The following is a 25827-nucleotide window of genomic DNA, read 5'->3' as shown; positions in this document are numbered from 1 at the left end:
ATTCTTTCGATGATGGGCTACTTGCCCACTAAATTTGATCAAATCTGGCTACTATGTGCGCAAGGAAAGATGGCTTCTAACAGTTGGGTAGAGCACGTAGAGTATTGGAGGCGCTGTTGCCAGAGGCTCCGCAACAGAGACAGCAGCTCTGGCGACAAACTTAAGACATTTAACAAGTCGTCTCAAGTACCGGCAACAGCGCGATCAGTAAAGTTCGTTGTCTAGCAACAGCATGAAAGAATACTGTTGTGATTGGCGAACAACCCTCCCTCACGTTTTATTTACAATATGTGCAGCTGTCAGAAGCCATCTATTCTCTTTCCAGCCTTAGAAAAAAGTAGATGTAAACAAACCCACCTGATTGCAAGTCAGTCGATGACCGGTGATTGGTTGTTGGTCTCACTGCACTAGTATCCTACCGCAATATAATCCCTACTAAAATAATAATTTCGAATAAAGATACCTGAATTTATCCACCTGTACTTGGACATATAACATTTACTGCGCATGTGTATGCGTTCGCGCGCCGACCCCACTCATTTCAAATTGTAGAATGCAGAGTTTCAGGGCGAACATGAGTGACAATAATCCATCTTCGTCTCGTGTTATAAAACATAAAAGAGGATATCAGGAACAGAGGCAATCTCGTTTATATAACGATGTGAGAAAATATATATTTCCAGCATAGCAGTAGTCAGTGTCAGTGCGTTAATTATTTACCAACCAACCGTAGCCTTATACTTTGGAAATTATGCGACGACAGTAAGCTAGCAGACGATCTTGCTCTTCACGTCTCTCGCTGCTGAAGCACGTGTGAGCCGCGGAGCAATACATTTCGCTTTGTTTACGTCTACTTTGTTCTAAGGCTGGAAAAACTTTACCAAAGTAAATGTTTATAAGGGGTAACGTACTGGACTTACCAGTAGTATAGGTTCAAATCCCGTTCAAGCCAAACTATATAATATAAACTTATTGGTACTGCTATCTAGCGAATTGTATCAGTTTACTTTGATTCTATTATATGATAAACAAGTAACTTCAGTGAAAGCTTGATTGGTTAATGACAGAATCTATATTTATTTTTGAATTCATTGAAATCGCTTCCATATAGGAAAGAAAACATGTAACACACATTTGATTTGAAAATAAATTTATTGACGTTTCGTTTGATTTTTTTTATTTACACAGATAAATTGTAAATCTAAGAAAACTTTCCTACATATCTAAACACTTAATATTTTCTACGTTAAACGGATACCATCCAGAGTCAGGTTATGTTATAACGTGTTCCTGTATATGTCACGATCCGTAGAGAATTAATCGTTAAAAATTTTACCTTTTGATTTGACTGAAGATTAGTACGAGCTTTATTATTATTATTATTATTATTATTATTATTATTATTATTATTATTATTATTATTATTATTATTATTATTATTATTATTATTATTATTATTATTATTGAGCATTCCTTGTATTGACATGTCACTGGTGTGGAGACTTAATAATAAATCCTCATAAATTTTAAAGAAAACTCTTTAACAGCCCAATTATTGTCTATGTTTTTAGTATGAGTGTAATATATGACTTCTTAAGATGGCACCTGCTTTGCTTATGAAAACACTTGACGCATCCTCAGATTAGACACACGTGCAAAACCCGGAATTGCCTTTATTCATCGCATATGACAGGCTATGAAAGCGTTTGTATGGGTGGAGAAGGAACAAGTTAAGTTGCCTCTGGGTTTCTTTCTATAAGCATATGAATATGTTTGAAGAATATGCTAATTCTTCAACAACACTTCAACTGCACACACACACACACACACTCACTCCACTAGTTGATTCTCAGACTAGGATCTTTATTATTTTAAAAAAAAAAATCCTCCCAAATACAACAAAAATGAAAAATGATGCTGCATAAGCAAGAAGAAGAAAAAAACGCCATTGATAAAACACAAACTGATAATTTTCGAATATAAGTCTGGTTTTAATGCGTAACGCTGTTAACTAACAAACAGATTAGCTTTTTATCGAAGACTAAACCTTGATCTTTTAACCCTCGCGTCTTCTTTCTTGCCTTACCCTTCTGAACTATTCTTCTTCCGTTTCGAATGTCTGTGTTTCTGCTACAACGGTAACATAAATATTGGCCTAGAAATGCTTACAAACAGTACTAGCCCAAGAATAAGAAAAGGAAAGAAATTTGTATCGATGTAAATATATTGTTATAATAAATTTAATATACGACTTCTAGCTGAAATGACCGTTGTTCGCTCGGGGAGAATAAAGGGCCTTTCTTAGTAAGATAGTGAAATCAGCCCTTCATCCAGATTGGGTCGTTATTGACCCAAAATGTTAGTTTCGACCTAAACTCCACCCCCCAAAAAAAATTCGATTCCCTACTTCTACCCCTTACTGAATTATCGATGCTCAAACTTTAATATTTTTTAAATTCTCGTGGGGGTGGTCCAAATAATTTGAAAGTTTCACAGATTATAGACACTATATAGATGTAAGTGTAAAAATTTTAAAAAATCGATGTGTATTTTTTTTTTTTTTTTTTTTTTTTTTTTTTTTTGCGTGTTGAAAATTTCAAAAAATCGTGGAAACAATTTTGGGGAACACGTCTTTTTGTTGTTGTTGTTGTTAAAAATGTTATAATACCCTTAGGTACAACATTTTTTTTAGGATCTGAAAGTAGTGGCAACATTGTCAAAAAAATAAAACTAAACAAACTTTTTTTTAACATTTCTCTTACCATTTTAGGACCCTCAAGGTCAAAACTTCGGACATTTCTTTGCCCGAGATCACGATTTTCCTTTCTCTTTCGTCACTAATTTATTTAGAACACGCGCCACATACGCTTTTATCTGAATCACTCAATAGATACCTGGATAAAAACTGAATTAAAGCCCTGTCGCAACAGGCCTTAGGGGGTCAGGATCTACTACCAGCGTGCTGCATTCATGCCTTCGGGAATGATGTGTGGTCAACACATCGGCTTCTCCCGCCATTAAGGCCGCCTTTCTATATCGAGGATGAGTATTTATTTTTAGTAGCTCCCCGATTGTTCTCACGATGGCTGAAACGCAAACACCATTTGGTCAATACGAATAATCACCCATTCTCCATCTGATCAGCCCCGGCACTGCTTGATTCAGTGGCGGATCCACGGGGCAATCGGGGCAATCGCCTAACCCTATCCCAGAGTTTGGACCTCTTAAAAGTAGCTCTAAGTAGCAGTATTCCAACCCTCTCCCCAGAAGTCCGTCCTGGATCCGCCCCTGGCTTGATTCCGCTGATCTAATGAAAAGCGGCATTGGAGTGCGACTAGGATGTTGGCTAAATGCTTACAATTAAATTGTAAAACAATTTTATGGCCACTATGATCACCCAATTTAACAGCTAAGGATTCATCTGTGTAGGCAGGTAACAAAAATAAATGAATAAATTTTCCTTGTCTCCTTCTTGGAAGTATTGATGAAATATGGGTTTGGGTAATAAAAAGTTGTTGCGACCATTAATACAGAATAATGATTCGTAGGCCTTCGAACAAAATCTGCCGTATCACAAGATGTATTGACAATTGAACATCAAAATAACAACTGTTTTAAAGTTGTTTTTTTTTTTTTTTTTTTTTTACTTCAACCGCGATAAACAACACTTTTGCATAACTAATTTATAAATTTATGTTTATTTATTTTGTATAGTAGGGTCTATCTAGTGTTACCCACCAAAAGAAAAAATATATTGTCTCGTCTCGATTCTAATCTCAAAAACGAGACGAATTCAAGAGTATCTTGGTCACTAGTTCATCCAAGTCTCAAACACGGTTATAGTGTTACATAATTCGTAGTTTGGGGGCGCGGTGGCTCAGTGGTAGAGCGTTCACCTCTGGTGCTTGGGGTCCCGGGTTCGATCCCAGCCCCCGCCAAGTGAACTTTGTGGTGGACAAACACCGTGCTCGCGGGTTTTCTCGGGGTACTCCCGTTTCCTCCCACTTTCTTCATTCCACCATTTCACTCATCTCTCATTATCACCGTCTCCTTTAGCCTAATCGGCATAACCGTGGGACGTAAAACTCAAAGATTTCATTTCATATAATTCGTAGTATAAAGACTATGAATTGATAAAGTGGTTGTACTACGTACATAATGAAGAGCATTTATCAATATTTAAAGATACTAAAGTCATTACACAATACATTCCAATAATAAATATAGTTTAAATGATGTTGTGCCATATCTTTTATGGACCTCTAAAGATGTGGAACGTTTCTGCTAACTTCCAGATGAAATTAGCGCATAAGAAAGAAGTTAGCGCATAAATTTTGCACATAAATTTAGAAAAGGAGACGAGATGAGAGAACCTTATTTCTTGCCTTGTCTCGTCTCATGGACATCACTAATTCAATTAATTCAATTAATATAATCGTTCACAGTGGCGTATTTAAGATTTGTTTCGGGGGGCTATGCACAACATGAGGAAGCAGAGGGAGTCAATCAATTGTCCACCTGAGTTTGAGAATTGAGAATTAAACATATTTTAATCGATTGTCTACTAATAGACTAGGAAAAGACGTGAAACTCGTATGTCGGTGGAGGATCTTACCACCTTCCCCCCAGGCACATCTGAAGTGACGCTCCTGCAAATACACAGTGAATACTTGTAATCTAATTTCAACTTAACTGATTTCATTTTTCGAAAAAGAAAATGAAAATATTCAGTTTTATCTGGGCACGTTTTTACCTGAAAGAAAATGTTGAGACAAGTTCAAGCTGAAATAAAATGATTGCAGTTTTAATGGCAAGAATTGCAGACTGGTGAATCTTATGTGATATGATACACAACAAAAATTTAGCAGTGAATCTAACCTTTTATTCTATTCATAGAAGAAAAAGGAAGCATCCTCTTGGAATACCTAATTTCCCGGGCTACTTATTCCCCCCTCTTGATTTTCTTTAATTTAAACATTTACCTTTCTTTATAACTAAACAATGTAAATATTCCTTTGCTATAATAACTAAAGTCCCGTGATCTTGATATCCGTGTGGAACATCAGTTTCCCTTATCAACTCCTCTTAGTTTTGGTGTTACTGATGACGGCCGACTTGAATCACAACTAACAACGGCCGAAAGTATGATACGAGAAACGAAAGAAAGTAACAACTAAGAAAAAGAAACAGAAGAGTAGAATGGATGAAAGAAAGAAAAAAATGAACGCAGTTCTTACATGGAATGAAATTTGACAAATACAGTGTTATTTCTGAACAAAGAGAATAACAAAATGGAAAGTCAATGAAATTCTTAGAAATGGTAAGAAGGATTATTGTTGTACGTGGAATGCGAAAAACTAACAAATCTATTTAAGGGAAGAGGGGTCTTGAGCTCGATAGCCCCCGTAAATACACCACTGATCATTCATAATCTTATTGTCAGTTTTAGTAAGGCGTATATTTAAATAATAATAATAATAACGCTCATATTTTCGTTTCGAAATGTAATTTATCTGTTCTTCACACTTCATAATATTTTATTATAGTTTACACACCGGTATATATGCATCATCCATTAGTTTAAACGAAAGCTATGAAAAAATATTTAATTCATTTTATACTGCTGTTGTCACATCTACACAACATATTTCTTAATGTTATAAGGACATGCATTTGCAAACTTTCGTCATGGCTGAATTTATGAAGGAAATAAACCAGGGGCTATTCTTGCTTAATTGGTCAGCCTTAGAATATGGCTGGCGTGGGACGTGTTTAGAATAAATGCTCTTATCTGCTGCAAAGTATATTAATAAATGCCGTAATTCGGGCCCCTCCTCCAGTTTACTCTGTGTCAAGCCACACCTGCTTCTCTTTGGCCACTTGGAGGCCTCCAAGGGTTACAGAGTTGCAAAGAAAAATGAATTATTACCTAGCTCTGTGGGTTTCGTATTATGAACTCCGTTGCACACTATACGAGTTTATTAATTCTAATTGTGTAGCTATTTTCATATATTTCTACAATAACTTCGTTTTAGAAAAGAAAAGAAAAATAATTTAGAAAAATCCTTCCTCAGAATAAAATTTAATTATCTGTTAGAGACAAGAACTTCCCAAAGTCATCCATTAACCTGTCAAACAAGTTGTTTCAAAAAGATTTGTCCTTCTTATTTGTTCATTCATTCCTTCGTTCATTCATTTAGCCATTCCAACCTTTCTGTTTTCTTTCTTTTCCTCTTTTATCCTTCGCAAATGGGAAAACCACACATAGCATTCTTGTACTCAAATATAAAATTTTAATTGCAATTTCATACCGATACACAGTGGTACGAAATGCTAAAAAACGAGGCCAAAATTCAAAATCTCTTTCAAAGTGCACAAAGAGATTTTGGCCTCACTGATCACGAACTTGATATCAAAATTGAAAACTTCAAATTAGCGGACCCAATATGGCGGATCAAAATTTTGAAAAAAAAAAGTAGAATAAAGTAACAAAAAATGTATACTAGGGGCTTTCACATCACTGAATACAAATTTGATAGCAAAATGGAAAAAATTGAATATGGTGGATCCAATATGGCGAATCCAAGTAATACATTGAAATATATAGGTACAATTAGATTAGAACTTTTTGCCAGTGCCCTGTTTCTCAACGTTTGGTATTTTCCTCTTGATATTCCCATATCAAGAAAAAGAGCTAGCACTTCATCATTGGTATACATGTCCGTGTGTGAAGACATTGATGTTACAGCTTTCATATACTTCTCAGCTCTCGATGGACATGAAGATAAAACGTCTTTGACAACTTTTGAAGCACTCAATTTTCCGGAAGAGCGAAGACTCATTTGCTTAGCGGATACCAATGTATTAACGTCATTATTTTGCGAATTTCTTCAGTTCTTTGCTTTGAACGTTCGTTTAAAGATAAAAATTCCGAGGAAAGTGGTCGATCTTTTTGTTTCCTTGATGTCTTTGCAGTGTTACGAGATACACAAAAGTATAACATAACACTTAGCCATTAAAAAAAAAAAAAAAAAAAAAAAAAAAAACTCGGTCATCCTTTTTATTGGCCTCTTGATATTTATTCCTCATTCTATAAAATAAATATGCGATGTCTGATTTCATATCGTCACATATTTTAATACAAGAGGGGTGATTTTCCAAATTTTCAATTATAATTTGTAGATCGCTTTTCAAATGGTCTTTCATCAAAACAAATATTTCTTTTTCGATAATTGGATGATTTCATCTTTTGGACGTAAAATTTATATAATTCATATTATCAAATAATAACTTTTTGTTTTACTGCGTAAATTATTTAACTTTATTTAATTCAATTTATTATATATATTTCATTTGAATTATAAAATAATGGAAACTAAAATATGCATACATAGACTATCCTTTTTAATGTTATACTGAAGTATTTTTTCTCCTTTTTTATTTGTTGTCTTTTACTATCTTATTTGCATGTACTTTGTAAACATCATTTTCACTTATTTTATAACAATTTTATCTTTGTTTTCTTTTAGTTTTTGTTTAACATTAACAAAATAGTTAAATATTCATTAACTGCCAACTTTTTATTCAATTGTAACATACAAAAAAAGGCGCAGCTGTTTTTATCACATTCTTGTAGTAAATCGATCATAGATTATGAGCCAATACAAAGTTAAGCGGAATGGAGCGTCACATATAACTTTTGAGTTAAGTTTTTAATCCACTTTGTGATAATTTCAACAATTTTTTGCTATAAACATTAATAAAAATAAATGTGTAATATTAATGGTGTATGGTCCTAAAATACTTTACATACCTTCCAGAACAACGTCCATTTTGATTTAAATAGATCGGAAAAGTATACAATGAACTATTTCATATGAAACTCGAACTATATTTCTCGCGCGCATTAGCCATTACGAAATACATAAAAAATATTGCTGTTGAATTTTTGTGACATTTTCGGTTTTCGAGAAAACCGGTTATCTGAAAACCGAAAACCGCAAATGCTGTTTTCAAAACCGACATTTCGGTTTTATGAAATTTCACTTTTTTCAAAAACCGGTTTTCGTTTTTTTCAAAAACCGATTTCGACACCACTAATAAAAATAGGTGCACTTTGACTTCGAATACTAGCTATGGTATAAACGGCGGGCTGTTTCCATGGGGAAAGTTTATGAGACCAATTGTCACTGTAGCCAACCTGATACTTTAAAATAACGATAGCAACTTTCCATGTTCATTTTTGGCCACGTTTTAGGCATTTCGTACCACTGTGCGATACTGTTCGAACAACTCTCAATTAATTTATGTGTTATCTTGCGACAGAAGGAGATTTAAGGGTCTTTGAAAAATAAAACGACCTTTAGATTTTAACAAAATCGTAGACTGTCACTTTGGGGGCTCTGGTGACCCGCTAATTATCAAAGAGTCATGATTCATAAAGCTTTTAAACCACAGATTCAAATGAGTAACTTTCGTGCAATTCCCGCCATATTCGTAGAAAAACAAGGAGGAGGAAGAGAAACATAAAAAATCATTAAAAATATGAAAAAATGATTTTGCGGGGCCCTGGTAACCCTTAAAGTCACCTTATGCCCCCTCCTTCCCTATAAGAAACAAGTACACATACAGGTTATCATGTAGGGGACTACTTCATTACTTTACATACCATTTTTTATGGATGTACCACGAGGGGAAAAATGGGTCCCCGAAACCTGATGAAAAAATTAAAAACAAACTTTACCCCCTCGGCCGTGGTACCACGCACATATATAAAATGCACACAGGTGATCCTTCGGGAATACATTGGTACCAAAATCATCTTTCTACCTTAATTAGGGGATGAGCTATTGAGTTTTAAAGCTCCGATGCAGCACCTGCGTCAATGGGAATTTAAAGGTTAAGTTACACTGTCAGAACAAAACACTCCGACTATTATTTTGAGACTGAATGAAATAATATAAATTTTGTGGTGGTGTGTGTGGTGGGAAGGGGTATTCTCGGGTTTCTTTCATTCCCTTCCACTTTCTTCATTCCACCATTTCCTTCACTTCTCATCATTACCGTCTCCTTTAGCCTAGCCGGCATAATCGTGGGGGGCGAGCGGGGTGACGGCTCCGGGCGCCGAAGTAAGAGGGGCGAAAAATTCGAGAGAAAAAAGGAAAAAAGATACGAAAAATTGTTTGGAATATATGTATGGGGCGCCATCGTATACTCTCGCCCCGGGCGCTGATTTTCCACGGCCCTGCGTGGGACGTAAAACTTTAAAAGGAGACGAAATAATATAAACATGTTTAAGAATTTACAGTTAACATAAATATAAAAGAACATTTTTCGGTATTATTTCTTTTTTGTACCTAACCCGAACTGTTTCTTTTACCATGTCACTTTGATTACTATGCATCTTCTGAAAGGGGAGAAAGTTTTATACCAAAAATAAAGGATCTCAGAAGCCCTTCAATGGACATAAAATTTGATACTAATAAACTTCTCATTAAAAATAATTGGCCACGTGTCGCTGTGTTTTCGAAAAATCTACTTTTAACGGGGAAAAGGAAGAAATTCCTATAATCTTTCACCTCCCCATTTAGCATTCATAAAATGACAAAAACAAGGAAACAGTTGAACCGTTTACAAAAAAATATTTCAAATACATTTCTGACATGAAATATTTCAGTTTAACTTCCCACGTTTATGCTCTTTAGCAAGTGAATGATGATGGAAGAATTGGTGGAATGAGTATGTGGAAGAAAACGGGAGAACCCTGAGAAAACCCACGGACACGATATTGTCCACCACAAAGTCACTTCGCTTGGGATCAAACCACGAGCGCCACGCACCAGAGGTAAGTGTTCTACCACTGGCCCACTATGCCCTTCCCCCCCAAAAAAACTTCAAATAGTGAGCACTTGGGTCGACATGGGTTTTTATCATTGCACTATGATTGCATATTCTAAGAAAGAAGGGCTTTAGGCTCCTTTTTAACAAATAACGACTGGAAGGTTTGAAATAAATTTTGAACATATTTACCACTTACACCAAAATTGATTCGGTATAGGTCCAGGCAGGCGCGGATCCAAAGGGTGGTATAGGGGCTATAGCCCCCCAATGACGCTTAGGTATACACTGGATAAAATGGGTTTCAATCCTGCTTTACACTGGATAAAGCTGCAAACTATGGTTTAGCTCCTCCCTTGATCATATCCTGGATCCGTCACTGGGTCCAGGTGATGCAGAAGATACCATGAAATAACTGAAAAATTTTAGCTCGCTGTTTACTACATCTTATGATTTTTTTCAACTTTCTCGAAAACTGCTCCAACGAATTAAAATATGTATGAAGTGTAGTGTAGACGGACTACAAGCTAAATTTTACCCGACCAACGTTGGTTATTTCGTCAGCTAGTAGAAGAAATGAGAAATGAAGTTTTACAGGGTCGCTCGATTAAACTTTGACGATTCCTCATAAGAAAAAAAAATGTAGCTTATCCAGTGGTGCTTTTCTAATTTTTTAAAAAACCGGTTTTAACAACTACAACCACCAGGAAAGTGCCATATTTTAAGGAATGATAGTATGAGTCATGACAAGCAATCAATCGAGGTATCGATAAAAAGACCACTTTATTTCGTGTACATTGCTTCGACGGCACACATCTCCAGAACTAATGAAGACATCAGGATCATTCAAAAACAGGTAGGTAGCACACATAATAGGCACTGATTTTGAGTTTAACGTCCCGTTCAGCAGCGAGGTTATATGAGACGTGGACCTACTGATTAACGTGAAATCCAAACCGCATAAGCTTCCGCCGGGAATCGAACCCGGATCTCCCACGCCATAGGCGCGTACGCTAACCGCTTAGCCACGAATGGGCTCTGCACATAATAGGCATTAGATATATAAGATAGTATCACATTCATTACACTCACAAGATTCCGGCATCATGGACAAAAATCTCGGAACTCGTATTTCTGTATGCCCATTGAATTGAAACAATTCAAACTTGCTTGTTTCCACAATAGAAGCGAGCGATAAAAGTTCACACATTTGTTTGGGTTCTTTCTTGGTTAGGTCATGCATGTATGTGTGTTTATGTATAGGTATAACAAATGGTTCTGCAAACTCGAAATATTTTAACAACCGGTCCGAACCGGCTGAATAGCACCACTGAGCTTATCTCTTATGTAATTCTCACACGTTTATATTATGTTAAAGCTTGTAGTTACCTTTCAGTGTAATACTATGATATACAAGGACTCACAGTAAGCAATAATTAAAATTATAGATTTAGTGAAAAGACGTACAGAAAGGAAATAATCGTAATTTGCTAGAATTACATTTACGGCCTCGCACATACATCACAATGTTTCCCTTTCTCCTCGTCATACTCCAGTCTGCCCAGGTCACTCCAGGTCATAGATCTATCCCGGGCCAGACCGAGTCATCGGGTTTAGTGAATCATGGATCTGACTTCCTCTGATTCTTGCGGGTCACGAAGTTCGTGACCGGTTCCACCACTGATCTGACACGTTGTGTTCCCAGCAGGGTTTGAACCTTCGACTACTTGCACCGCAACAAACTATAAGACTACAGAAGTCCTAGTTCCAAGAAGGACTCGGATTTATCTTAGATTCTAATGAAGATAATAAATTTTGTTGGATTTATTGCTCGTGCAGAAGAGGTAATGGCTTCTTCCAACGCATCTTATCTACAGGTAAAAGCAACGAACAGACAGGTTATAATAAACCACTTCGCTTTAGTTCCTAGCACAAATGGACCTTCAGGAATGGATATATGAATTTGTATTCTTCTGTGTGTGTGTGTGTGTGTGTGTGTGTGTGTGTAAGAATTCTTCAATTAGTGAGCACGCGTTGTCCCCGCCATACCAACAGCAGCAAGATGCTTTAAAATTAATGCAGTGCTCTTACTTCCTAAATTGTCCGGCGACAGGGTGGCGCTTGCCACATAATAGAATGACTCTGATGTGATGTCATCCAACTTGGTCTTTGGGTCACTTGGACTGTCAACAACTCTTTAAATCAACCGACTTCATTCATTCGCGTGCTCTGGTATTGTAATAATAATAGAAATAACACAGAGGGAAATATATCAATATGAAGTGATTGTTTTTTTTTTTTTTTTTTTTTTTTTGGATGTACGCAGTGGTACGTAGTACCGGCATCTTTTCTTCAAGTATTCAAAAAATGAGATTTCTGTAGGCATTTTTAAGGAGTTTGCTTTTGTACGGTATATTTATCCTGTCTGTACGTACATCCGTCTGGGAGACAAAAATTTCAACAACTACAGGGTCCAGCGAAAAGACCTCTCGTATGTGGAGAGATAGTTGTGGTAGGGATACGGTGGTAGAGGGGATATCGATCCAAAACAGTGAAAACCTGGCAGGCGCGCACCTCGAAAAATTTTTGTTAGGAGGGTCCAAGGTTTGAGGGGATTCTATAATACATGACACTATGTTTATGTAGTATCAAACGGGTGTTATTCCAGAACCCCCCCCCCCAAAAAAAAACTTTAAGTTCTGACACCTATATTCTCATGAAAAATTATAAAATTAGATTGTTTTTGTCAGAACAGACCTAATATAGATGGTGAGAAAGCTCAAATCGTTGATCTATACCAAGTACTAACGTCAATTACCCGCTCCACTGCATTAAAATAATAATAAAAAAAATAGTAACATGTTTCGTTAGTCAGTAACGTTTTATTATTACTAAAATGCTCTCTGATATCGGTCATTTTCGATAATTTTTACATATTTCCCCCTTCTCCTCTCCAAAATTGCGGGGCTGAATTTGGATTTAAACGACACTGGAAGTGTCACTGTTCATCTCAGCACCCCGGGAACTATATATACAGTGGCGGATCCAGGATATGATCAAGGGAGGGGTTTTACCATAGTTTGCCGCTTTATCCAGTGTAAAACAGGATTGAAGTCCATTTTATTCAGTGTATACCTGAGGGTCAAGGGGGGCTATAGTGCCCCCTTGGATTCACCCTTCTATATATATATATATATATATATATATATATATATATATATATATATATATATATATACAGGGTGGTTCAGTAATGTTGGACAGCCCTGAATAAATCGGAAACCAGAAGAGATATTAGCAAGAATTTGGTGGATAAAGATACTTGTGGAAGGGGGACGTCCTTTGAGGTACCACACAATGTTACCAGGTCAACAGTGTTGCCAGCTCAGTACAAAATTGTATTTTTTTAAATGGAACATATAGAAGTTTATGCCATCAAAAGAATTAGTACAGAATGTGAATACCAACAAGCGAAACCGCACCTGTCAATGTTGCCAAATAAGGAAGTTATAAAGCTTCAAAGATCAAGAAATTAAAGTGTCCGTAGGGCAAAACTAGCAAAAAGGCAAGAAAAATAATACTACGGAATGAAAAGAAGTAACCGAAAGAGTAAACCAAAGAACGCACAGCATCCAGTGAGTAACAGGGTTGCCACAGCAAAAGGGGAAAAAATTGAAAATTTTGCAGTTGCTATAGGAGGAAAAGTGCCCATATGACATAATGCTGGAAACACCATAGAAAGTCTATATAAGATTCAGGAATCCTAATAGCGTTTGTTCGAAAGCAATATCTCTAACCGTTTCCGAGATACACCAAAGCTGTGCGGAGTTTGCAACACTGCATAATAATTCCCTCGTCCTCCAAACTACAGGAACGAGTAATGAAAATGATACGCCCAACAAAATGTAAGAACTACACGGGTCTAATCGTCAAATCAATTATGCAGTGTTGCAAACCCCGCACATCTTTGGTGTATCTCGAAAACGGTTAGAGATATCGCTTTCGAACAAACGCGATTAGGATTCCTGACTCTTACATAGACTTTCTATGGTGTTTCCAGCATTATGTCATATGGGCACTTTTCCTCCTATAGCAACTGCAAAATTTTCAATTTTTCCCCCTTTGCTTTGGCAACCCTGTTACTCACTGGATGCTGTGCGTTCTTTGGTTTACTCTTTCTGTTACTCCTTTTCCTTCCGTAGTATTATTTTTCTTGCCTTTTTGCTAGTTTTGCCCTACGGACACTTTAATTTCTTGTTCTTTGAAGCTTTATAACTTCCTTATTTGGCAACACTGACAGATGCGCTTTCGCTTGTTGGTATTCACATTCTATACTAATTCTTTTGATGGCATAAACTTCTATATGTTCCATTTAAAAAAATACAACTTTGTACTGAGCTGGCAACAATGTTGACCTGGTAACATTGTGTGGTACCTCAAAAGACGTCCCCCTTCCACAAGTATCTGGATCCACCACACCCTTGCTAATATCTCTTCTGGTTTCCGATTTATTCAGGGCTGTCCAACATTACTGAACCACCCTGTATATATATATATATATATATATATATATATATATACATATACCTTCCCTTAAGTTGCACCGTCAAAGTGAAATGATAAAAACCATTCCAGGTCAGAACCTCATCTACTGTATGTAGGAAACTTGATCGAGATCGGTCTGGTAGTTCAAGAGTTGAGTTGAGTTGAGTTGATTTTGAGTTTAACGTCCCTTTCAGCAGCGAGGCTATGAGTTATTAAGTCACAAACATAATCACATTTTTATTTATATCGGTAGATTTCTCTGCTAAACAATTACAGTTTTATTAAGAAAGGGACCCCTTCCCGTTGATACGTCCCTGCTTCTGGGGATAAGATATTGCTGTGAAATAATATTAGTAACCGATCAAATAAAGCCTGGTTACATGATGAATTTATTATTGATAATAGAATATATGCAACTAAGCAAGGGCACCCATGTTGTGGTTTCCAGGGGGGGCAAGTATAACTGACATTTCAAATGTAGGCTCAAATTTTGCCATAACTATTCTAAAATATCTATTGGGTTTTCGATCTTCCGAAGCACAATTTCCTCTAAAGGGGAGCGGCGAGCGCCCCCTTTGCCCCCCCCCTGGTGGGCGCCCTTGCAAGTAAGTGTAGTTTCAGTCCACCTTCAATTTCATGCTAAAACACTATCTCTCTTCAGTCTGCTCAGAGATTCCGTTTTTATAACAATTTTTTGATAATCTTTTAAAATCACGTTTTGCGCTGCTGCACCCACCTACTCTTTAAAGATGGGAATAGCAACCAACCGTAACAGTGCACATATTTTCATATCTTTTTTTTTTTTTTTTTACTTCTATTTTCTTAAATGATGAAACTAAAAATGCGTATAACTTTTTTTTTTCAGGTGTGGGCAGCAGGCGTATCCTTTTGTGGAATAATTCGTTGTCGCTTGGTCATGGGCCATCGCAGGCAGCCGGATCTGTTGCAGTGGAGTAAGTTCATTCCTTTCTGAGACCGGAAGAGCACGGGATTCCCTCCGGATACACGCGGCCTTCAACCCTCCACAAAAACAATCATCACACGAATACACTTATTTTTGTCACGATATAAATTATTCAAACATCTGTAAAGTGTTACCGTGTGTTTGTACGGTGATGGATGTATGCACAATGCTCAACAGCTCAACCAAAGCTCAGATGACAGAACGGAAACAAGATGCGACGAAAAGAAAATATCTCCATCCCTTTTTGAAAGATCATCAAACAGTACAAGCGGTTAGAAAAATTGAACTGCTGATCACAAGAAATATAGTGTGGGAAGAAAGTTTAAAGTACGTGAAATGCAATACTTTCTCATACAATTACTAGCCTGCAAAGAGTCTTCATCCCGGCGAAATTAAAATACCGCTAATTTCTATAGTAATTATGTGATATCTTCAAATGGATAAAAGATAATCGAAATGTGGAACAAGAGCACCCTAGATAATATCATTTTACATAAGATACCGTTATCACGACCCACTTATCTGCTTTCGATTTCGAGCCATTTTGAGAATCGGCATTTATTTTCGCGTTTCTAAACAGCTGAAAACGGAAAGCCGCTAAGTGACTTGTGATAACGGTACCTCACGCAAAATAATATTGTCTAGGGCGCTCTTGTTCCATATTTCAATTATATTTTGTCTATTTGAAGATATCACATAATTACTGTAAAATTAGCGGTATTTTAATTTCGCCGGGATGAAGACTCAACATAAAATGTTTATTTGATTTTCAGTTTAGAGTCCCTTTCAGCAGCGAGGCTATATGAGAAGTAGATCTACAGCTTAACGTGTGATTCGAACCACATGAGCTCCTGCAGGGAATCGAACCCGGGTCTCCTACGAAAAAGCCATGTATGCTAACCGCTTAGCCAGACAAGAGCTCTTAACTTGAAATAAATGTAATATACAACAAAACAAGTCGTGCACATCCAACATGAAGTCTCAAAAATGAAATCATTCAGTTTTACTCTGTAGGCTAAAAGAGACAAGTGATTAAAGAAAGTGGAAGACCGTTAAATGAAGATTGAATAGGAACATCGGAAGAAGTGGTAGAACTCCTGGAAAAAGCCAAGAAGGCAATGTTATCTATCAGAAACTTACATGACCTGGGATCGATACTGGGGCCTTCTGTCATCAGAGCTGAGTGCTCTATTACTGAGCCACCATGACCACAACATCAGGTGCAGAATTTGATAATACAGTAAAACCTTGATTATTCACAAGTGTCGCGATTTTTTTTAACCTTGCTACAGTCGCGCTCAATTTTTTTTTCATATGAAGTCGCTGTAGACTGGCACTTCGCATGCAAATAAGTACTATATGTTCTAAAACATAAAAAAATCAATTGAATTGTAAAAATTAATATTTCCAACAATAGTGTACGTTTCGAAGTGCAACTCTACTCTGATAAGGAGAAGTCGATTGTTGTAAGTATAAAAAACGGGAATTGAGAAGAGTGATTTGCGTGGTAGTAAATTATATTCATTGTTCACTCCTCAGCGAGATTAACTGAACACTTTTTGTTTACAGCCAGTGGCGTATTTAAGGGGGGATTCCGGGCTTAAGCCCCCCCGAAATTTTACTTCATATAGTAAAGTATACGAAATATACTTGCAGAATTTTCACATTTTCAGGCAACCCCCCCCCCGGAAACAAAATCGTAAATACTCCACTGTTTACAGCACAGTATTATTTTTTGTTTACTGTTCTTGACTTTGGTGATTTAGATGTAGAGCAAAGGTTTATGCTGTACTTTAGATATTTTGAAAGCTTTAGCATATTTTTTGTACAATAAAACATAGTTTTTATGCTGAAATATGTTTTTCGAGTTTGCACCTTCTTTTTTTAGCCCCTTTTTGGGTTATCCACGATTTTCGCAAACCGCGGTGCCTTGCTACCCGATTCGGCGGATAAGCGAGGCTTTACTATATATCCTTCTTTTGCTCGTACTGTCGTGTAGCCCAGTGGTTCTGAACCTGTTCGAGTTCAGCGGACAAATGCGATTGTTTGAGCATCCTAAACCATTCTACTGATGCACGAAGTTGAACGTAAGACTTGGACGAAGCACTCTAAACATCATTAAAAAGGGCTTCAATTCCTAAATTTACCCTTGAAGGAAATTTTGTTTCTATAATTTGTCTTACATTAACCACCTTTTTCTTTACGTTTTTTCCCCGAAAAATACCATTTTTTCATTTATTTTTTTTAAACATACATTTGCCTTCCTCACTTGTATTTCTTTGACCACCTTTTTTCAATTATAATCAACCTGTATTATATATATATATATATATATATATATATATATATATATATATATATATATATATATATATATATGTGTGTGTGTGTGTGTGTGTGTGTGTGTGTAAAGTGGATAGTTCCTTTCGTGCAATAATAAGAAAATATTTCAAGCGTCTCTAACTTGTATATCGCCCCTTCTTGTTCCTGCGCCCTCTTTGGAAACGAGAACGCCCCCTAGGGAGCATATATGCCCACGATGACAACCACTGGTGTAGTCAAATGATACTGGCATATACGGTTCTGTGGTCTGAGAAGAAATTCAAAATTCAAAACATTATTTAAAAATATATGGTATCAATCTTATGAAAGAATATAAGTAATAAAGAACCTGTCTATTAATTTAGAAAGAAAATGTTTCATGTTTAGGAATTTGTCCAAAGACTTTACAAGAGTATTGAGACAGCTTGGGCTTCGGTACAAGAAGCTCACCCCCTATCCGCCATTTGTATGAGTAGCAAACTGCAGAAATTAAGAAGAAACGATACAATATTCAAATACATCTGACAATATAAAACAAAAAGAATAAACTGCATATACTAAAATATAATTATAAGGAATTAGGAGATAATATATACATAATTTATACTATAATACCAAAACAGAAAATACAAAGAAGAAAAAATATTGAAGGGAGCGAAAAGAGAAAAAATTTAGAGTAATTTGAGCTCGTCTGATTAGCTCAGTGAGCCCTACGCGCTAGTCTACTGGCTAGCACGTGCGCCTCTGGTGCACGGGGTCGCGGCTTCGATTCCTGGTGGGAGAGCCTTTGTGATTTTAACAGTCCTCGATATTTCTGTGTTCGTGTCCCTGTCGTTCTAGGTTCCCAGAAAAGCAACTTAAACGAGTAAGACCGAGTAAAATTATGTAGAAACGTAGTAATAAGTAGATAAGCAAGTTAATGAGAGACTTCGGTGAATCAGTAAACTTTTTAAAAAACAAAATGAGAAGTGGTAGAGCGTTCATTTCTGGTACAGTCACGAACATTAATAAATGGAGGTTGAAGTCATTATTTCTTATGGCTCCAACCTCTATTTATTAATGTTGTGACTGTACCTGGGGTCCTTGGTTCGATCTTAGCTAACGTCAAGTGAGTTTTGTGGTGGACAAACACAGTGTGCATGGGTTTTCTTGGGGTTTTCCCGTTTCCTCCCACTTTCTTCATTCCAACATTTCATTCATTTCTCATCATCAGCGTCTTCTTTACCCAGGCCGGCATATTCGTGGGAAGCAAAACTGAAAGAATTCCATTTTCAAAGGATTGTAAGACAATATAAATTAGGAGCCCCGCTTCCCTCGTTAGGATATGAATTTTAATCAAATTGACATTATATAAAAACACTTCGAGGTTGATGATAAAGTTTATTTCAAACAGTTCAGCCGTCTTCCCGTGATTGGATCACTCGCAAGATCAGTTCCAGTTCTATGTAGGCCTATTAGATACACACAAATCTTACATCTTCATTTGACTCTATATTTGGTTTTGTAATGAAGGAAACATTAATGGGAATTGGGGATTTCAAGATCGGAGAGCAGATCATTAACAAGATTAGGTATGCAGATGATACGATTGTAACAGCTAAAACCCAAGAGGACTACAGGAGATGATTGACAAAACAGTTGATACTGGGAAACTATATGAAATGGAAATCAACATCGAAAACTCGAAAGCCATGAGAATATCCAGTGGAAACGCGCCCTTGCGGATCAGAGTAGAATAAAGAGAACTTGAAGAGGTCGATAATTTCAAATGTCTGGGAAGTATTTTGACGAGAGACGCTTACTGCAACAAAGAGATCAAGGCAAGAATCATTCAACAAGAAAAGATCACTCTTAACTAGCAGGCTCAATTTTGGACTTAAGAAGTTGGTGAAGTGCAATATATGGAGCATTGGACTGCATGGTTCAGAGACTTGGACATTACGGAAATTAGAGAGGAAATATTTGGAGAGTTTCGAAATGTGGTGTTGGAGGAAGATGGAGAAGGTAAAATGGACAGAGAGAGCAACAAACGAAGATGTTTTAAAATGCATAGGAGAGAAGAGGACACTTCTAGCCACCATTCTTCGTAGAAAGGCCAATTGGATTGGATATATCTTGCGAAGAAATTGTCTTCTTCTCACCAGTATAGAAGGAAAGATGGAAGGAAAGCGACGAATAGGAAGAAGAAGAGCACAACTGATTGATGATTTGGAAAATAGGAGAAAATATTGGGAGTTAAAAGAGAAGCTGAAGCTCGAGAAATGTGGAAGAAAGATTTCCAGGCCCAAACCTAAAATTAAAATTGAAAAAAAAAAATCCTCATTAGTCCCATTACCTGCCGAATAATAATAATAATAATAATAATAATAATAATAATAATAATAATAATAATAATAATAATAATAATAATAATAATAATAATAATAATAATAATAATAAGAGTTTGGTTTTGAAGGAGGATCCCTGATGCTTTTTCACACTATTGCCTGTGAGGTTGAACGAGACATAAAAGATACGCTTTTTACTTCGAATCCTTAATGCTTTATCAGCGGCTACTGTTCCTGAGGACAGGGGAATTTTGATAGGCATTCCTCATCCTTGGAGGCAGTGAAAAAGCGTGACTTATATCAAGAACATATTTCAAAGAGAAAGAAAGACATCTTAGTTTTTTTCTTGCTACAAAAATAATAAACAAATGTTTAAAAATATTTTTATGCCCTCAAGTATCCTTCCCTCTCAAGTAGAAAATAATAAGATGACATTTCAACTTCTGAGATGCGGGATTCACGTCTTAAAAATCCAATTAAACGAAATAGCTCACACGGATGTTTCGTGATGCATAAAAAAGTCCTAACAATGAGTTGCAGTTATCAAGAAAACGTGGCTAAATATCACGCAGTCTATCAAACGTAAAAACCCTTCAAATTCTTCCCTCAATCTTTAAAGAGGCTACGGATAAGACATTTAAAGAAGGTGGTTATAAATCCGTATTCCCACATCAAAAGCAAATTGATGCATTCAGTGCACAAGGGAATCAAGTCCACACTTTTTGGTCATTATGGACATTTTATTTTTAAGATCTCTATCTGAAGCTTCTTTCAGGGCTTAAAAGAATCATGTAAAGATATTATACAGGGTGTTTCAAAACAACGTGAATACCTTAGGATTCTGAAACATGTATTTTTGGATAGAGCACATATTTATTTCTTTATTTATTTAACAATCACCAGATACAGCTCAGACGCCATTTTACACTGGATATCCAACAACAACATTAACAATGGGAAGGATTTAGGAGGGTATCGGCCAGGAACTGTTTTAGTAGGTACCATCCCGGCATTTGCCTGGTAGGACTGAGGGAAACCCTGGAAAACCTCAGTCAGGATAGTCGGCAGCGGGATTCGAACCCACGACCTCCCGAATGCGAAGCCAACGCTCTAGCACTTGAGCTACTTCGCTGAGCAACTACATATTAAGTAAAGTCTTGACTCGACTATAGCAGGTCCCATAATTTGGGAACTATGGACCTTTAAAGTTCATTTTTTCATGTTTTCGGTAGCTTATAACTTCGAAAGGAAGCATTTGTTGCCCAGGTTGGTCTATACTTTTCGTCTTATTTTGGTGTCACCTCCCAAGCGTTGTCGATGTTGTTTTGAAACACCCTATATAAATAACTCTTATATTGCATAACAACCAGTGTTAACTTTTCCATGTAATTAAGCGTTCTGTATTTTTTTTAATACAAACTTTCTTTTTCTCTTCGGCTTTTTTTTTTTTTTAATTTTCGACTCGCGAAAAAGATGGGGTGGGGGCTTCTTTCCAGAAAGAAACAAAAAGAAGACATATCCGGAGGAAAAAAAAAAGAACGTTTAGTAAAGCCCGTTTTATAAGGGATACTGCACGTTCTTTAACATGGCTCGTTGGTCTAGGGGTATGATTCTCGCTTAGGGTGCGAGAGGTCCCGGGTTCAAATCCCGGACGAGCCCTACTATTTTTTAATTTTATGATTACAGAGTGTAATGTGAAATCAGTGTTTTAACTTCAATAGAATCTACGTTATCATAAGTTCTGGCTTCCAAGCCTGACCCGTTTCTTTTGTTCTAGGCCTCTATGTTTCAGTTTCTTGAATGATCTTCCAATGACAAACATGCGATTGAAACCAATTGTTAGTTAGTAGGCATGAACATGGGCGCCCGAAGAGGGGTAGGGTGGGACCGAGGAGATCACGTGGTTCGCATTCTACGTTAGGCTGTAGGTCCACGTCTCATATACCCTCGCTGCTGAAATGGACGCTAAACTAAACTGAAATCAAATCAAATCTACTAGTATGACAATTCAGTGAATCTACAGTTTACACAATAATATTCTGAAGCAGCCTATTTTCAGCAAACGTTGTTAAACATCATAATAAGTTAATTTCCTCTATGCTCTGTTTGTTAATATTGTGTTTGGTTCAATGTGAGATCACTTGAGCAGTGCGCTAATTAACGAGGGCTGGAATGTCTGTTGCCGTTATTGTCACGATTCTGAGAGGAACTTCAAGGACTTCTAAGGATAAACTTACTTTCCTTCTCTGGGTTCATTTTCTTATGTTGAGAAACTATATTAGCAAATGGAAGTGCTTCCAAACACAGCAGTCACTTTTAACTCAAAGTCGTAAAATTTTAAGCACTCATAAGATACACAAACTTTCAGAATTATTCGCATCTTGAATTCGTTCTTAACAGTATATAGAAGTCAGTGCATAGATCCATTTATATGATATTGAGGGTTTTGATCACCAATGTTTGTTGTTCATAGGATAAGCAACGACTATTCGAACTGTCTATCATTAACACAGTCCAATTTAGTTTCACTTTCACTACATGGTTGGAAAATATTTAGATCTGACTTCTTAAAATTTTCATTCAAAAAGTTTTTTTTATTAATTCATGAAATTTTCAATTTGTCTCATCAGTTGAGTCAGAGATAGCATGGATCAATAAAAACTTGACCCACTGACCTACCACCCACTGTGACCAACTCTGACCCATGATCCACGTCCTCCTCTCCACTAATCAGGAGAGTTTACACTTGTAGTGAAACAAAGCTGTGAAATTATCACTAATCGAAGCTTGAATTTCTACGGTCAATCGCTCAAGCACTGTTCTGTGATAATACCGATGGATCTGATCTTTACAATACACTATAAAATGGTAAAGGGTTTGTCATTGGCCATATTACGATGAATTTCAATTTAATTATCTTATATAATTATTTCCTTGTTGAATTACAGATAGCTACTTTTCAGTGGAAAATAGGATGAAATTTGAAAGTCTCAAATCAAAGTAAAGTAGGCTAAAGTCGACTGTGTCTTGAAAGCCAAGTAGTAAGTCCTACTTCTATTACTAGAATTATAAATATCAATATCCAAAAGTGCCTGAAGTTCTTTTTCCACTTATTAGATATAGTCGCCTCAGGTAGGTAAATAGAAACATATGAAAAAGAAAGAAAAATTGTGACCTTGAAAGAAAAATGTAGACAAATTCACCACTGTTCACAACATGCTATCTACAGTACGTCCCACTAGCTTTCGAACCCGAAAAAAACGTTATAATTTCCGAACAAATATACATAGGAAAATGAAATTCACAATACACGTACCTTGTTTCATGCTGAATACATGACCGTCACAGCAAGTGCTGAAAGTGTCCTCCCTGGACGTCAAGACATGTTTGTGCACGGCGTTCCATATTGTGAAAAGTCCGATGTAGTCTCTCCGGTGTGATCTCATGAATCGCATTCTCAATGTTGTTTTGCAACTCTTGCAGTGATCGTGGGTTGTTTCTGTAGACACAACCTTTAAGAAAACCCCATAAGAAGAAATCAGATGGTGTCTAATCCTGAGTTGCGAAACAACATTGAGAATGCGATTCATGAGATCACACCGAAGACTCTACGTCGGACTTTTCACAATATGGAACGCCGTGTACAAACATGTCTTGACGTCCAGGGAGCATTTTTGCCGATCCCAAACGTTTCAGCATTCTTGCCAATTTGATGTCGAGAACATAATCCAAACAACCCCTGCGGGGCTTCTAACCCGTTCCTACTACTACTACTACTACAACTACTACTACATTAGCTGTGGATCTATATAGTACAAGGGCAAACTTATTTTAATGAAAGAAGTTTAATGAAAATTTTAAAACAATGATCGTTAAATCACTTTTTGAATATTATTTTTAATCTTATTTTAACGAAAGAAGTGTTATAAACATTTTTAAAAGTAGTAAAAAAAATTGTCCGTAGGCAGGATTCGAACCCTCGCCAAAAACACGTTTGTTGCTAGCATGTTACGCTTGACCACTCGGCTACCAGAGCCGACAACAACTTTCGTTTATTTTGTGCTATATGTAGATCATGTCTTGTGATATCGCATCTGTATCGACCAATCAGATCAGAGGATATGCTGAAACGTTTGGGATCCGCAAATATGCGTACCGTACCAGGGAGGACACTTTCAGCACCTGCTGTGACGGTCATGTATTCAGCATGAAACAAGGTACGTGTATTGTGAATTTCATTTTCTTATGTACATTTGTTCGGAAATTATAACTTTTTTCGGGTTCGAAAGCTAGTGGGGAGCACTGTACTATACACTGAGCAGAGTGGCTCGGTGGGTCAGAGTAGTGATGGGCAGTGGGAATATTCCCCGTGGGAAGGAAAATGAAAAATGGGAATATTCCCGGGTTTTTTCCCTGCCATATAAATTCCCGAGAAGGAATTTATTTCCATTTCTTTACTTTATCTTCCAAATTATAAGAACCATATGACTAATTACTTTATTATGATTTACTTCTTGGTTTTAAATAATTTGGAGATTAAAAAAGTTAAAATTCGTTGACTGTACTTTATATAACTAATAACATGACTTTTTAAAGTTCCATTTTCATTTGCACTAAAAAGTAGCAAAGTACAAATTTACAAATGATGAAAAGGAAACTGTAAAGTAATGTAGAATTTTTGTAGAAATAGAGGTGAAGTAGCATCAATACACCCCGAATCACCGTTAATAATAGACGTCGGTCTGTCTCCTGTCTCTGACTCGAATTTCTGAAGAGGTACTCGGACTTCTCTTATGTGAATTAACGCATGAAATTTCGAGAAATAGGTAGGAAGAAAGGTCGTAAGGTCGTGTAGCAATGTTACATGCAAAATTATAAAGATAAGTCAATATCTTGCAAATATTGTGAACATAAATATGTATGCGCAAATGTTGATGAAATGGTGAGACATGTGTCCTCTGGTAGTTACACAAACTAATTTGTTTATAACATTTAAAAATTAAATATGTTTATAATACTATGTATCAGTAGTAGAATCAAGTTTAGAAAATCCACTTACATATCGTATAAATTTAAACTGTTTAGCGGTGTAAAAGTATGTAGACTTACTAAACTATTTTTCCCACATATTTACTTGCATAAGAACATATTGTAAGTAAATATACATTTATGCGTACTCTCTAAATATAATAAAATATTAATAAAATAACATAATACTGTTCAGAATATACATTTTGAAGAATCCTCTGGAGACAACTGTAATAATACACTGTGATAAAAGAAAACGAATTTAACTTTGAAATCATAATATAGTAATAGAATGCACTTTTTGTGATTGCAAATAAATTCCCGGAATATTCCCATTTTGGGGAATTTTCACGGGAATATTCCCAAGGAATATTCCCGAAAAATGTCTTCCCGGGAATTTACCCATCACTAGGTCAGAGTGGATCACGGTTGATGGTTGGTCGGCAGTGGGTCACGTTCTGTTGACCCACGACCCGCTGATCCACTCACAATCTTTACCCACTTGACCAATGACCCACTCCATCTCTGCAGCTGACAAACAGTTCGTTTCTTTTATTGATCTTGAGCCTGTCAAGGTATTCTGTGATTCGAATGTCACAGACTACAGCGTGATTCTGTATCTTGTAAGACTTGCAGGATTTTTTTTTTTTTTTTAATTCATGGCAAGACTGTTTTAAACCTAAACACACACTTAACCAAACAAGTTTCAAAATACACCAACTTGCTATGACGTTTCTCAACTGCCGTCTCTAATTACATTCATTATCCTAGCAGCACCCTTAATCACTTCATTCGACAAATTTG

General features: G+C 36.5%; 1 protein-coding gene and 1 non-coding gene across 2 annotated transcripts in view; one reads left to right on the top strand and one right to left on the bottom strand.

Moving 5' to 3' along the window:
• LOC145664941 (uncharacterized) overlaps positions 1-25827 on the bottom strand; it is a 134700-nt gene that overhangs the window by 55734 nt on the left and 53139 nt on the right. The gene's annotated exons all lie outside the window — the stretch shown is intronic.
• Positions 21583-21654, top strand: TRNAP-AGG (transfer RNA proline (anticodon AGG)). Its single transcript has one exon. It is a non-coding gene; the product is annotated as a tRNA-Pro (tRNA).

This window comes from Thermobia domestica, chromosome 1 (genome assembly GCF_964235325.1).
Source record: "Thermobia domestica chromosome 1, izTheDome1.hap1.1, whole genome shotgun sequence".
Lineage (NCBI taxonomy): Eukaryota > Metazoa > Arthropoda > Insecta > Zygentoma > Lepismatidae > Thermobia > Thermobia domestica.
Note: the sequence above shows the minus strand (reverse complement) of the source record. Positions and strands in the feature narration are given on the sequence as shown.